Source organism: Ambystoma mexicanum, chromosome 7q (assembly GCF_040938575.1).
Source record: "Ambystoma mexicanum isolate Mex_15411 chromosome 7q, UKY_AmexF1_1, whole genome shotgun sequence".
Taxonomy (NCBI): Eukaryota; Metazoa; Chordata; class Amphibia; order Caudata; family Ambystomatidae; genus Ambystoma; species Ambystoma mexicanum.
In genome coordinates this window covers 514338685-514352986 of record NC_090941.1, presented here as the reverse complement: position 1 = coordinate 514352986, position 14302 = coordinate 514338685, and positions in this window count along the sequence as shown.

Below are 14302 nucleotides of genomic sequence, written 5' to 3'. Positions count from 1 at the left end.
TGTAGTTTGGCACCTTGGCCTTTCGCGCCCCTGACAGCCCCCCAGGCCAGCGCGCATCCACCGGCGCGAACCGCCTTTATATCAATATACAGTATATCGCCTTTATATCAATGATAGTATATCGTTGCTTATCAATAACAAATGCCACATACCGGAGATTCTTGTGAGCACAGACCCACACTTCAACCGGTGTATTATAGTGGTCAAGACTGTATAATCCAATGGTAAATGTTAGTATAGATATATGTGTGACTTTTATAGAGACATAACCTACTGAAAGACTTTGAACAAGTGTGTTTTAGTGCATGCATTATCGAGAATATGTCATGTTAGCTTAGATAGATAGTGACCACCCTGCTTCACAGAAACCAGACCTTCACCCATTCGGAGCACAGATGTCTGACATCCATCCTTGAATGGAGACACACTTGATTCATTTAAAAAATCGAGACAACCGTTGTTAAAATATATGTGGTGTTTTATTTTGTATCTTATTTTCATGACACAAAAATACAAGACTTTAAAGATTATACAGGTCAGGTTGCAGCACAGCGAGAGAAAATACCCTGTACTGACCGCTGTCACTCGGGAACGTTTCTCTAATGGCACGAACGGCACAGGCGGGTATCACTCTTCGAACGCGGTGTCCAAGCCTCCCGTGAAGCCACCATGTAAAGGAACGATAGGCCACCAGCCTGTACCACCTGTGAAAAGGAATGAAACAAACTGTTTTTAAATTACCAAGTTAAGTTTAATAAACGTTTGTTGTCAATGACAATTCTTGTAACTAATGGCATTTTACACGGACAAATGCTATCTAGACAATGCACACTATTCAACGACTTACATGCGTTACAATGATATGTAGATGTAATTTTGGATATAGTAGAAGACCATGAAATAGGAGTGGCATGACAAGCAGAGTATACTTACTCGTTACTCGGATTAGGAGGACGAACAGTTGCTCGAAGTTCATGCATAAGCACCATCATTATTCTCAACACGGCCCGTGTGAGGCAGGCTGCCCTGAAGTCTGGCAGCTTGGTGATGCATTGCGGTCGTGGCTCGCCTTCCGAAATGTAGGCCAGGCATCCCGAGTTTTCTCGGCAGCAGCAGTTCTCGTCCTCAGTTGGCATTAGCTTGCACCGATTGCATGCGCACCAGGTGGAGACGCCGTCCATTCGACTAGGCCCAGGCTCTTCATCTGTTATATTCGTCCTGCCAACTGCCGTCCGAATCCCCATCGTTTTCGTGTGCTTCCCTTTCCAGTAGTTCCTCCTCGGTATACTCGGGCTCGTACATGTAGGGCATTATTGTAGCCATTGTGTGTTAAACAAACTAAAATAATTTATAGCGGTGGTACTGGTATCTGTTCACACGGGCTACAAGCGGCGAAGGTAGCTGACCAGAGCACTGAAACGAGTCACAGAATACTCAAAGTAACACAGAGAGAGGAATGGAATCGAAAATCGGCTGCTGTGTGTTGTGAAACGGTCTGTTTATACTTATTGAGGAGAGAGGCGTCCTGCCATTTCCATGGCGACACATCATTAGCTGAAGCGCAGCGAATGTTGACACGAGACGTGCTTTGGCGTTGGGAAATGGGCGGTACGAGTCTGCTGATGACAGGCTCAGGGGCGAGGGAATTGATTTAGTGCCGCAAAAGCAGGTCAGCCAGGGCGATCGGGGAAAAGATAGGATTATCAGAAAATGGCGGCTCCCTGGTGCTTGTTTTCGCGTGCATTTAATGGACGAAAACTCGGGTAAGGTCCATAGGAAAGTTTTCTAAAATCGAGCCACTTAGGCTTAAAAAAACATGGCCGACCCGTAGGGACAATACAAATTTTTACTAGACCATGCCTTTAAGGTTGGCCGAGTCCGCAGAGTACGAGCCAGAGAGTTTTACAACAACATGGGTGGTGTCTGCCTAATTTGCATACTGGACACCCAGGCTGTCAAGGAGTTTTAGAAAGGGGATCATATAGACGTTAAACAACGCAGGTGAGATACAAGAGCCCTGTGGCATGCCACAGGTAATAGGGATGGGTTTGAAGGAGACCTCAGCCACACTCACTCTTGCATTCCTAGGGCCCAAAAAAGAGGAAATCCATTGGGTTGCCTTGAGCGAGCAGCCCACTACCGTCCAGAGTCTATCCTCTAGCAGCGTATGATCAACAAGATCAAAGGCAGAGGATAGGTCCAGCAACATCAGGACAGCAGGTTGCCCCTGATCAATACTCTGCAACAAACTGACCTTGAGGTCTAACATAGCAGTTTCAGTGCCAAACCCCTTCCTGAAGCCAGACTGGTGTGACAGGAGAATATTATTAGCCTCAACAAAATTCTGGAATTGTGTATACGTGACTTTATCTGAGAATTTTTAAAAGAAAGGGCACATTAGTGATGGGGCGATAATTCTCCAATACAAATGGGTCAAGAGACTCCTTTTTAAAGGGGGGTGACCCAGGCTTCCTTGAGGAACAGCGGGACAGTTCCCTCCTCAAACGATAAATTGATAAATTTGGTGACCCAGTACATCCAGACATTTGATGAAGAGACTAGATGGGCAAACATCGCCCTGACAAGAGGTAAACTTCATACTAGAGATAGCTTGCACAATGAAAGATTCAGAACAGAGGGAGAAGGAAAAGGCGGTGGGCGAAGCTGAAGAGAAATCCACTTCTTTACGTAGCCTGTGTGTGACAGGCATCCCTAGTCAATTGAATATTAGTTTGGTGTGAAAGAACCTTATTAATAAAAGAGTTGTGAATAGATTGACACCAATCTTTGTCTTTCACTGGGGCCAGCAGGGAAGGTGGCTTGCCCTTAAATTCAGACAGTATTGAAAAAAGTTCCTTGGAAACTCGATTTGGCATTCAGGGTCCTATTATTATATAAGGCAGATTTGGCCTTAATAATGGCCTCCTTATATGGTTTCAGCAAAGTTTTGTAGTTGGCCTGCGTTGTTGCAGAAGGGTCTTTTAGCCAGCAGCGTTCCAATGTACGTTGCTTCTGCCGGATCGGTATAATATTATCGTTGAACCAGGATTTGTTAACAGCTTCACTTTGAACGTAACAAGCTTTCAGCCAAGGAGAAAATACCAGTGGCAGTGATGTAGCACCTCCACATGCCGTGCCCATCAAGACAGCAGTAGACCCTGAAACCCCAAACACCTCTTCTGCCATCCATCCAATCCAGACATCAGTCGTCGTAAGACACCAGCCAACAAAAGCTTTATTAAAGGTGCATCCTGAAGCAACTTGCAACTCTAACAGCATTATCAGCCCCATAGTCACCTCTGCACTGGCCACTGCCACCAAGCTGCCTGCCCCCACATCTGTTGCTGCATCCATCACCACCTCAGCTGCAAATCCAGCAATTCCATCGCCAGTTGTACCATCCCTCACCTCAAATGCCAGAAATGTGCATTGGTCAAGTCAAGCAGCATTACCCCTGATGACCATTACCACCAGGCACCCTTTATCAGTCTCCAGCATTGGCTCTTTGTCACCAGTGAGGGATGGGGCTGGAGTTGATCTGTCCTTTCCAGGCCACCCCCTTCTGGCCTTGCTGTTCCTGTGATCAGTCCTCCCAATCGCGTGTTGCTGGTGACCTGCAGTCACAGCCTGATGATGGTGATGATGCTTCAGATGCTGGCAATTAAGCATTCTTTGAGAGTGATGTGAAACCCACCACTTTACCTGTTTGCCCAACTGCTGTCCTGTCCAGTGATGCCTTATTTGCCATCTGGGAAAGGCTCACAAGAAAGAATGAACCAGTGGCAGGAGAGGAATGAAAAGCTTGCAGAGCTCCACCTACAGCATGCACAGGCAATGCGGGATGCGATGCCATGCAAGGGCCCACAAGGAGAATAGCCTGGAAAATGGTGCATCAGTGCTGACACCTACTTGAGGCTACAGGATTGAGGAAAGTGGGAGGGCATGGGTGTTGGGATTGAGGGAGGTGTGAGGGCATGGGTGTTGTGGATTGAGGAATGTGGGAGGGCATGGGTGATGGGGATTGAGGAAGGTGGGAGGGCATGGGTGTTGTGTATTGAGGGAGGTTGAAGGGCATGGCTGTTGGGGATTGAGGGAGGCGGGAGAGCATGGGTGTTGGGAATCAAAGGAGGTGGGAAGGCATGGGTTTCACATAATTAATAAATGTAGATTTCATCAAAAGTAAAGATATGGTAGTCTTTTGGATCGTGTCATAGATTTTACTACAGTGATTTATTAATTTACATTGTATAGTGTGGATATTTTCTGTCAATTCTTGACGCTGCTTGCGCCCGTCCCTTAGTTCTGCACATCGCTCCTTTGGTGGTCTGCCAGCCAATGTCTCATCACCCTCCTCCGCTGAGTTTGCCTCTGACAAATCTTCCTCAGCAGGTGCATTCCTCGTGCTGCACATATTATGCAGCATCACACACACAAGGACTATCTTGCCAAGTTTCTCTGAACTGTACATAAGTGCCTCTCCAGTCTGGTGGAAAAACAAGAATCATCTGTTCAAGAGTCCAAATGTAAGTTCTGTGCATAGCCTGGTCCTTGGGTGTGCCTCGTTGTAGGTAATTTCATGTGGCATCCCAGGGTTCCTGTTAGGGAGAGTTCTCATAAATGGTTAATTTCCCTTACCTACTGAGTCCCTCAGCAGCTTTGCAGGATTTCTAGGATTTATCTTTTTCACCTGGTAAGAGTGTGAACCTTTTTTTCCCACTCTTACATGTGTTTTGCTATGTGTACTTCTACTTTTTGTCTGATCTTGGGCGCTGGAGCCTCACCTACTCCAGGGCACCATATTGTTCATGTGTGTTACACAGCACCTTCAGTGCAGTGACACAGGGTTGTCTTTCAGACTTCCCACTGACTCCATTTTTCTGGGGCTGACTACTGTCCCCCAGAAATTATAAAGTTGCCAATAACTTTATTTAGTCACTTTTACCACAGACCCAGTAGACCCCATCTTCCATGGAGTATTGGAAAGGGTTAATTCTTATCCTTTTTTGTCTGTGCCTCTTGGAGCATTGTTTCGCTCCCTTTACATTAAGACTTGGCTGGTGGCAGTGGTATCTACCCTAACTTTTTCTACCGCGATTATCTTATATGAACGTGGTAATGTTTTGGGCTATTATATTAGCCTCGAACATAAAACCACTTGAACAAATCCATTTTATTTTGGCTCCGGCCGGGTTTATTCGCCATTTCTTTTTGTTAAAGTCTTTCTCGTGTTTTACTCTGTGCACCAAACCAGGTTTGGTCCCTTTGTTCATCGCCTTTTCGCAGGCTTCCACACAGAAGCCCTCCTTTAGGCCCCTGAGAGTCTGTGTAGGCAGGATGTGAGGGAGGGGTTTTAGGATCCCTGCCATGGGTTCCCTTGGTAACCCAAGTCGCACTCCTGTTTGATTGACTCAGTGACTGTCCTTGGCAGGACAGCCGCCCTGCTGTGTGAATGACAGCCAGGCTGTATGAATGGGGGAAAAATGCATAAAAAGCAGGTCTCTGGGACTGGAAGAGCAGAGCCGCCACTGGAACGAAAGAACCAATGAGGAACTGGCAGAAGAGGACCCCTACAACGATGCTGCAGGTCCGAATCTCCAGAAACCGATGACAGAGAAGATCCTCCAGGAAACTTCTTCCCTTGAGCTGGTGGGACCAACCAGTTCACCCAAACTGCAAGTGAGGACCCCTCCTCTGGTCGAATTCGCTGTACAGAGCTACAGTTGGCCGGATAGCCAGGAAGGTCTGACCCTGCTTGGGTTTTATTTATTTATTTTTTTATTTTTTTTTATCTGTTAAACCAATTTATTAAATATTAACAGAAGAAATCAGTGTAACAAAGAGATACAATAGACAATTATCCATACAATAATAATAAAAATATATTGAGAAAAAAAATAATAATAAAATTCATTAAAAAAAATAATAATAATATATATATATTTACAAAAATAATAATAATAAAAATAATAATAATAAATAAATCAATAAAAGGGGGCAGAAAAGGTGTGATGCAAAAGTCAAAAAGCAATAGCAATTCATAACATTGACCTGAAAACAACCTTCTAGAAAACTTTGGCATAGCAACAAACCAAGAAGCAAAAGACATGAACATTATAATGAGTAAACTGAAACATGCATGTCTACTTATCTGAATATAGGTAAACTCGACACAAGAAGCTCCAACGACTGACTAACCCTTATCCAAAAAGTCCTTCAATATATTATCAAAAATACGTCCTTCCCCATTCACAGAATATATCACATTTTCAATATTGCTCGTGTGATACATCTCCTGCATCCACATGTTCAACGTCGGGTGAACATCTGATTTCCAATTTCTCAGGATCAGTTTTTTTTCGCCATCATAGCCCCACGTAAAATCCATGTAATCTGATGTTTCCCTAAGTCGTCCAGCATGGTGGATTCCCCCAGTATTAGAGTTTCAAAGTCAAATTCCAAATCTGCATTGACAACCTTGTTCATCATACTTGTCACATCCGACCAGAAATTCCTCACCCTGTGGCACTCCCATAGCATGTGTTCCATAGTGCCACGAAAGTGACCACATCCCCAACAGCTGTCTGACTCTGTTAAATTTCGTTCCTTAAGTCTTACTGGTGTCCAGAAAACTCTATTCAAGAGCATTACTTGTCTGGATCTCTCTCCAACATTCAGGGACATTTTTTTAATATTCCTACATAAGTCACTCCACCTCTCTGCAGTCATCTCTTCTCTCAGATAGCAAGACCATTTGTCCTGGAGCTTCGCATTAGCATTAGTGAAACCACTCAACATTTTATACATTTTAGATGCTGAATGATCACTTCTGCCAATCTGTTGAATAGTTAGAGCCAAATCAGAGATAACCAAAGATCGAATGTTCACAGCTCTCCTTAACTTTCTGTATTCGCCATAAGTACCTGTCGGTAAATCAAACTCTAATTTCAAAATCTGAAATGTTTTCCAAGCGGTCCCATCGAAAAGATCTTCAACTTTAACAATCCCTGCTGCGAACCACTCTGGCCAGAACAAGGTCTTATTGTTCAGTTTGATATCTGGGTTCAACCAGATTGATGTCATACCCGTCTTACCAGGCATAAACCCGGCAGACTGTTCATATGATCTCCATGTGGTTCTAAGGAAACTTGTTAGAACAGAGACGTTTTCCCGATCTGTCGTGACAGTGGAAAGGAGAGCTTGGGTTTTAAGGAGCGCACCTTTTATTTTTTGCTTTACTCATCTGCTGGTTTCTTCCCTGGGTAGTGCAGGACCCTCCAGTCTTCCTACTTCTGATCAGTCCGACAGTCGCTTCAGGAACCCTGAGCCTGCAGGAACTATCAGGAATGTCTGCCTCAGCTACAGCTCCCTCTCCGTTTTAAGGTACTGTGCAAATCCAGTTGTTTGTTTTGTTCAGCCGCGGTGAAAGTGTTTGAAATCTTTCTTCAATCCGAGGGCTTGTCCTTCTCTTCTCTTTGAACTAACTTTTCTACCAACTAACCTCGTCCGGAAACCGTGCCACAAACTTTACAGCGAACTACACTGAACTGTATTATCGTGAGCAAAACACTTTTGAACCATTGACTTTGGCCCTAAGCCTTTTCTATCTGATTTTATCATTCTTTCTTGTTCGCTTGCCCTGAGTACTTACCTGTTGGTGTGGATTCATTTCTGTTAAACTTCTGTCTTTCCCTCCCTTTTTGAAATTGCTGGAGTGCCATTTTGCACCCACTTCATTTTGTGAGCTTAACTTGTCTGGAATTTAAGAGAAGTGGTGTGCTGTATTAAGAGAGGGATTTTTAGACTGCTTATAATAGTGTAATGTTATACAACTGAAGAGTGAAATCAATGTATTTTCTTTTACTTGAAAACCTTGAGTCAGTGTTTGCCTGAATCATAGTAATTGCTGTCCTTTGTGTAACTATTTGATACCACTCACTTACTCTTGAGATAAGTCTGGCTGCTCAGCCACAGCTACCAATTTAACTGTGTAGTAAGTGCTTGTACTGCCACTTGTAGTCTTAATTGTGTGTTGTGTTCCCAAAGGGTACTGCATATAATTCTGCCTAACAGTTCCTTATTGGGGTCAGGAGACATGGTAGTTGTGGGTAGCCACAGTCACATGCAAGTGGAGTGAAACTGTGCCACTTGAAAATCGGTAATGATCATACTTCCCTGTCCTGACTAAGTGATGCAGAATATCTGGTTGCACCCCCCACGTCGTCCTCTCAACCCATAGCGTGGTATACTGCCTCGTAGCTATCAAAATTATAGTACTCCCTTCCAGTCCCTTTACCTTCTTCATTTTCGCTGGAATCGGAGTGAAAAACAAGCAGCATTTCAAGGGCAACATTAGCACTCTGGGAACACATGTCACAGTATACGGACAGACACTTTTTAACAATAGTACCCACGAAGAAGGATTACAGGCTGAAATATAAATGCAGTACACAGATTGGCGGTCATATGAAAAAGGTGTACATACCACAGAATAAACATATGACTCATATTAGCAGCCTCACATAATGTAAATGTTCTGAAGCATGGATACAGGAGACCAACTGAAAGCAACAAGATTTACATGTCTCGGGAGGATAGCTCATGGGCAACACGCTCGCCTTAGAAGCAAGACGGCGCCTTAGAAACCACTGGGTATTAAGCACATTATAAATAACTAATCATACCATAGATTATTATTATTAATGTTATTATATTTATTGACCACGGCCCTAGCTTCGAGAAACAATGGAGAGCTTTACAGAGGTATACAACAATTCAGATACATAACAGAGTGCTTTACAGTGGTATACAAAAGAACAGATATACAACGCGGGGGTAGGATACAGAGGGTCATAGAGCAGGGGTATAGCTGTACCGGATGGTGGGGAGGAGATGGGCGGGTGGCGTGTAGTAAGTCAGGTGGCAAGAGGGGTGATGTGATGGCCTAGGCGTTGAGGAGGAGAGATTCCTTGAAAAGGTTGGTCTTGAGTTCGTTTCTGAATTGTAGGAGCATGGGGGAGAGTCTGAAGCAGACACAGATTTGAATCTACAAGGAAGGTACATGTTTCTGGTCTTCCGGACATAGACTGGGATAAGAAGAGGGCTGTGGTTTTAAGTGCTGTTGCCATTAGAGAGCAAATAAACAAATGGCTTTGGCGTGCACTATATCAATGGTCACTGTCGTTTTATATCAGGTAACAATATGCACAGTTAAACCAAGAGTGAGGCTTTTTTAAAGAGCAAATCTTGAGACCAAAATCACTCTGGTGGGCTGGTCATTTTAACATTTTCAGGGAAAGGCAATTTTGTCTGCTTAGGGAGTATGAGATTAAATGAGTTGCCCAGGATCACACACATTAAGTGGTAAAGATGGGATTTGAACCAAGTCTGCAATTTCTGTACTTTGCCACTTTGTTTCCTATTTCTTATCGTAGGGCAAGGTGCAGGTATTTGTGAATGCTTGATTTTTATAAACTAACATAATCCCATCTTGTAGAACTGACTTGGAAAGTACACAAATGGCACAACACAACATGACAATGTTTAAAACAAAACGACATAGGAGCATGTTATGCAAAATCGGAATCATTCTAGCTCCATCATCAACGAAAGTATACAAGTAAATTAAATGACCTTAAAAGATTTCATCTGTGATTTTATTTTGTATTTTCAAGCTTTAAATAACTAAACACACAGACGTGTGGAGTATTTATACTGTGCAGAAGAGCCTTTCAAATTGTACAAAAAAGCATACAGCTGTTTTGCGTCAAATGGTAGGCCTGAAAATATTCTCACCAGAGGTTGCAACATTTGGTACATTCTCTTCTGTCTAGGACCCCTTGTACTCCAATGGCTCACATAAAAAATAGAGGTCAGGCAATGGGCTAAATAATACCAGCAGCAAGTGAGAAGGCAAGACTTTTCATGGAAGAGTTTAAAGTACTTTGTCCAAGATCACTGCGTTGTCTGCTGGAAAAGGCAGGGTACACTTTGGTTCCACAGTATCAAATGTGGCTACCTAATCACCAGCTAACACTTTATGCTCATCATTGCGGGTTTCTGCCCAGGTTTTGCAACCCCACGTCTGAAGGAATCGAGTTCTAGTGTTTCACCATACTGATGCTATGTTCATTTTTGTAGCTACCACAATGTATTGCAGGATGATTCTTTTGTAGTACAACACAGTTTTACATTCACCAACCTATTCAAAAGGCTTCAGACATATCAAATGCTTCGCAGATTGAGCTATCTTCTGAACCGTGGCAGCACTCAGATTAATAATTTCAATTTTGGTGATTGAACTTAATCAATATATTCCTCATAGAAAGGTGAGAATGCTACAGGACCCCTGTATAGCGAACGCACAAACTATTTATACGAGAGTGAACCCAAGACGTATAGAATACACTTGTCAACAACAATCGGGCAGTGGGGTTTGAAACCTCAACAATGCTTTACTAAATATACTGAGGTTTGTTATTTATAATGAATGAATAATGGTTACTGAGGTGTTGAGGTGGCCAGGAAAGATCCCCGTGATTATGAGGGGTTCATGTTGCATGCACCGTATCTTCTGTCCACACCTCTCAGCTGCGGCACCTCAGGACGGGGAAAGTCTTCCATGAACAGTGAAAAAAAGGTCTGCAGACGCCATATTGTTTTAAGGTCCGTCTGCTCCACAGAGACTTGGTACCGTGGCCTAGCTGTTCAGGACAACTTGACGGAGCACCACATCGGTGCTGTAGTGGAAACCATCGCACCCCTCCTATGCTTGAGTGGTGGGATATCAAGGAAATATTGGCCGGTGAGTGTTTTTGATAAGATGCTATTTCATGTAAAACTGAGAAGTCGAATTAAAGTAAGCAGCTGAGTGAGGTAATTGCAGTATAGACGAGTATGGTGAATGAGTGTGAAGTACAAATAAGGAATTAGGTATGGGTAAAAAGGGAGTCACTTAATATTTACATTTTTTTGTGCTGCGGGTTAGGCTCAGTATCAGATTATTTTTAAACTATTTTTTGATAACTTGGGTTGGAGTATGGAGACTCTGTTGAATCATTTGTGTAATGTGTTGCCCGGCAATAAGGCAAAAATGTTAACGTATCATATGATATGATATGATATTGCATTTATAACGTGCCTATACACAAGTGTTTCAAGGCGCGACGAGGCAAGGCAAGGGAACAAAGGGAGGACAGACAACGATCCTACTAGGCCAGGTGTCATTCAGATCATGCAAGTGCGTGGGAAGGGGGCAAGGGGCAGTGCAGCACATGGGAATAGTTAACAATAAGTAAGTAATGGCCAGCAAGTGGCAAGTGCAAGGGTAAGTGCAGACATCAAGTGTCATGGGCAAGTGCAGGGGTCAGTGCAGACATCAGGTTTCACATCAGGTGTCGAGGGTTGGTAGGGGCCTGTAGGCATACAGAACAGTCCCAAAGTGCAGGGATTGCCAGGCGGGCAGTGCAGGTGTGTGCCGCTGGCAGGGGATGGACATGGGCCCGAGATCAGAGGGTGTCCAGGTAGCCAGTGCAGTTCCGGTTACAGCCAGGAGGTCAGCAGAGGCGAGGAGGTGAAAAAGCAGAAGCAAAGACAAAGGTTTTGAGGTGCTTCCGGAACCGGAGATGGTTCTCCTCGAGTGCCAGGAGAGCCAGGGAGGCTGTTCCAGAGGGAAGCACCAGCCAAAGAAAGAGATCTACCACCAACTCGTTGCTTGGAGATGCGACTGACCCCGAGGGAGTTGGAGGCGGATGAGCGAAGAGCTCAAGAAGGAAGATATTTAGGAAGAGAGAGTTGAAGGTATTGAGGCCCCATACCCCAGAAGGCCTTGTGGACAATGCAGAGGGTTTTGAACTTAATCCTCACAGCCACTGGGAGCCAGTGCAGAGATTTCAGTCCTGGAGAGATACGATCCCTGACCTTGAGGCCAAGGACAAGTCTCACAGTCCTGTTCTGGATAAGTTGTAAAGGTTGAAGAGTAGAGGCAGGATGATTTTGAAATAGGCTGCCGCAATAGTCCAGCCTAGAGCGGACCAGAGCTCTGGAGACAGTGTCAGCTTCTGGGGGAAGGAGAGGAAAGGAAGAATAACTCTGAGGAGGTGCAGTTGTTAGTGGGACTTCTTAGAGATGTCAGAGATGTGAGGAGAGAAGGAGAGTGTGGAGTCGAAGATGACCCCAAGTTTTTTAGCCTTGCAGGTGGGAGCAGGAAGAGGGCCAAGGGAGGCAGGCCAGAGAGCTGCAGGAAAGGAGGGACCGGGTGAGCCGATGAGGAGAATCTCAGTCTTACTGGCATTAATGCAGAGGTTGTTGGCAGCACACCACTCCTGGATAGCAGACAGACAGTCAGAGATGAGGGAAGGAGAGGAGGAGGCCGAGGGAAGCCTGAAAATGAGCTGGGTGTCATCCGCATAGCACTGAAAGTTGGGGCAGAGAGCGGCGATGTGGTGGGCAAGGAGTGCCAGGTGTTGGTTGAACAGCCAGGGAGAGAGATTAGACCGCTGGGGGACACCACAGGTAGAAAAAAAGATAGCAGAGAGGAAGGACCCAAGTTGGACCTGGGAGGGTCGGTCAGAGAGGAAAGAAGTCAGCCATGACAGATCCTGACCAGTGATACCCAAGGTTATCACGGAGACGGTTGAGCAGGATGGCATGGTTGACAGTCTCAAAGGCAGAAGAGAGATCAAGCAGGATGAGGACGTAAGGGGTGTTAGAGTCAAGGTTGGAGAGCAGGTCTTCACGGATGTTCAGGAGAGCAGTTCCCGTGCTTCTGGCAGCTCTGAAACCAGACTGATGGTCATGAAGACAACCAACAGATTCAGTGTGGAGATGAAGCTGGGAGATGGCTAGTTTCTCCAGGAGCTTGCCCATGAAGGGAGTGATGGAGATTGGGCGATAGTTAGCCAGACAGGAGGAGTCCGCAGAGGGTTTCTTAAGAAGAGGGTGCACAAGGGGGTGCTTCAGGGGGGTTGGGAAGACTTCTGTGGTGAAGGAGTGATTACAGAAATCAGCCAGGGCAGGAGCCAGGGAGTCGATGTGGTCCGTGATAGTTTTGGAGGAACAGGGGTGAACCTGTTTCGACTAGGCTTTCATAGATCGGACTTGTCTAGAAACCTTGTCTGCGGAAACAGGGGAAAATAGAATGGTTCATATAGAATGGTTGTGGGTGTGTAAGGGGACAATGATACATTCTTGGCCTATTGAGGGAACCTATGATGATATGGGGATATTGTAGAACCTGCATACCTTTTTAACTACAAAGCACAAGGGCTCGAAGTTAGAGAAGCAGTTAAACGTCTTGGAGTTATGGTGGATGTAACAGAAAGATGGGAAGGGCCATAATGTTGAGATTTTGGGCAGATGGCCGAAAAAGGAGGGTGCAGGAATTCCTTCTGCACCGCCCCCATATTGGTGCTATCCTTTATCTCTGAGAGAGGGGTACACAGAGCCTGAGTTTGTACCACCATTTTCCCCAGCGGCTACTCCAGTGATTGCAAGATGGACACAGGTTAGCAGATAGATTGAGGGCAGAGGAGCGAGAAAAAGTGAGGCCGGTAGTCAGTAGAGCAGAGGCAGGATTGAAAATGAGAGAGAAAGAAGAGGTTAGGCCTTTTCCTGTTAAAATAGATGATAGGCTGCGAACAGTGGTAGATGCACAAGAACGGGAAAAAATGAAGGATGCGCTAAGGCTAGCAGAGGAAGAGGTAGTACTGCTACGGCAGCAACGAGATGAAGAGCGGGAGAAAGTGAGAAGACAGGTAAGGGATGAAGAAGAAGGAAGGTGGAGACATGGGCAGGTTTCTGTTAGATTGGACAACTTGGTTATCAGAATGGTTGAGGTGGATATGAAGAACAGGGATGCTGCCACAAGTACAGGGACTGAGCAGGGAGTAGGGAGGATGGGGAACGGCACCCTATGGTAGTGCTGATTATGTTTCTATGCCTGTAGAAGGATCAGGGAATGTAGTAGATGGAGAAGATGATGAAGGAGAGGAATGGGATGTCGAGCAGGGAGAGCAGGGTGTAGTCACCCAACTTCCCGCTCCAGTATCAGCGATAGAGGGCACACCGTGGAGCCAATGCGACATATGCAGCAGAGCCAGTGCAGACTAAGGATATTGTACACGATTATGCCAAGTAGTAGGGGAGAGATGGGGGAGGCCGCAGAAAAAATGGGGGTAACTCAGTTTCAGTTGCTCCGGAACACTCTGGGAAGGGCATATTTTGTCCCATGTTCACACATGGACTGGAGTAACTTTGGTGAAGACACTCCCTTTGCTCACTGCATGTGTGGCGAAGTGGATTTATG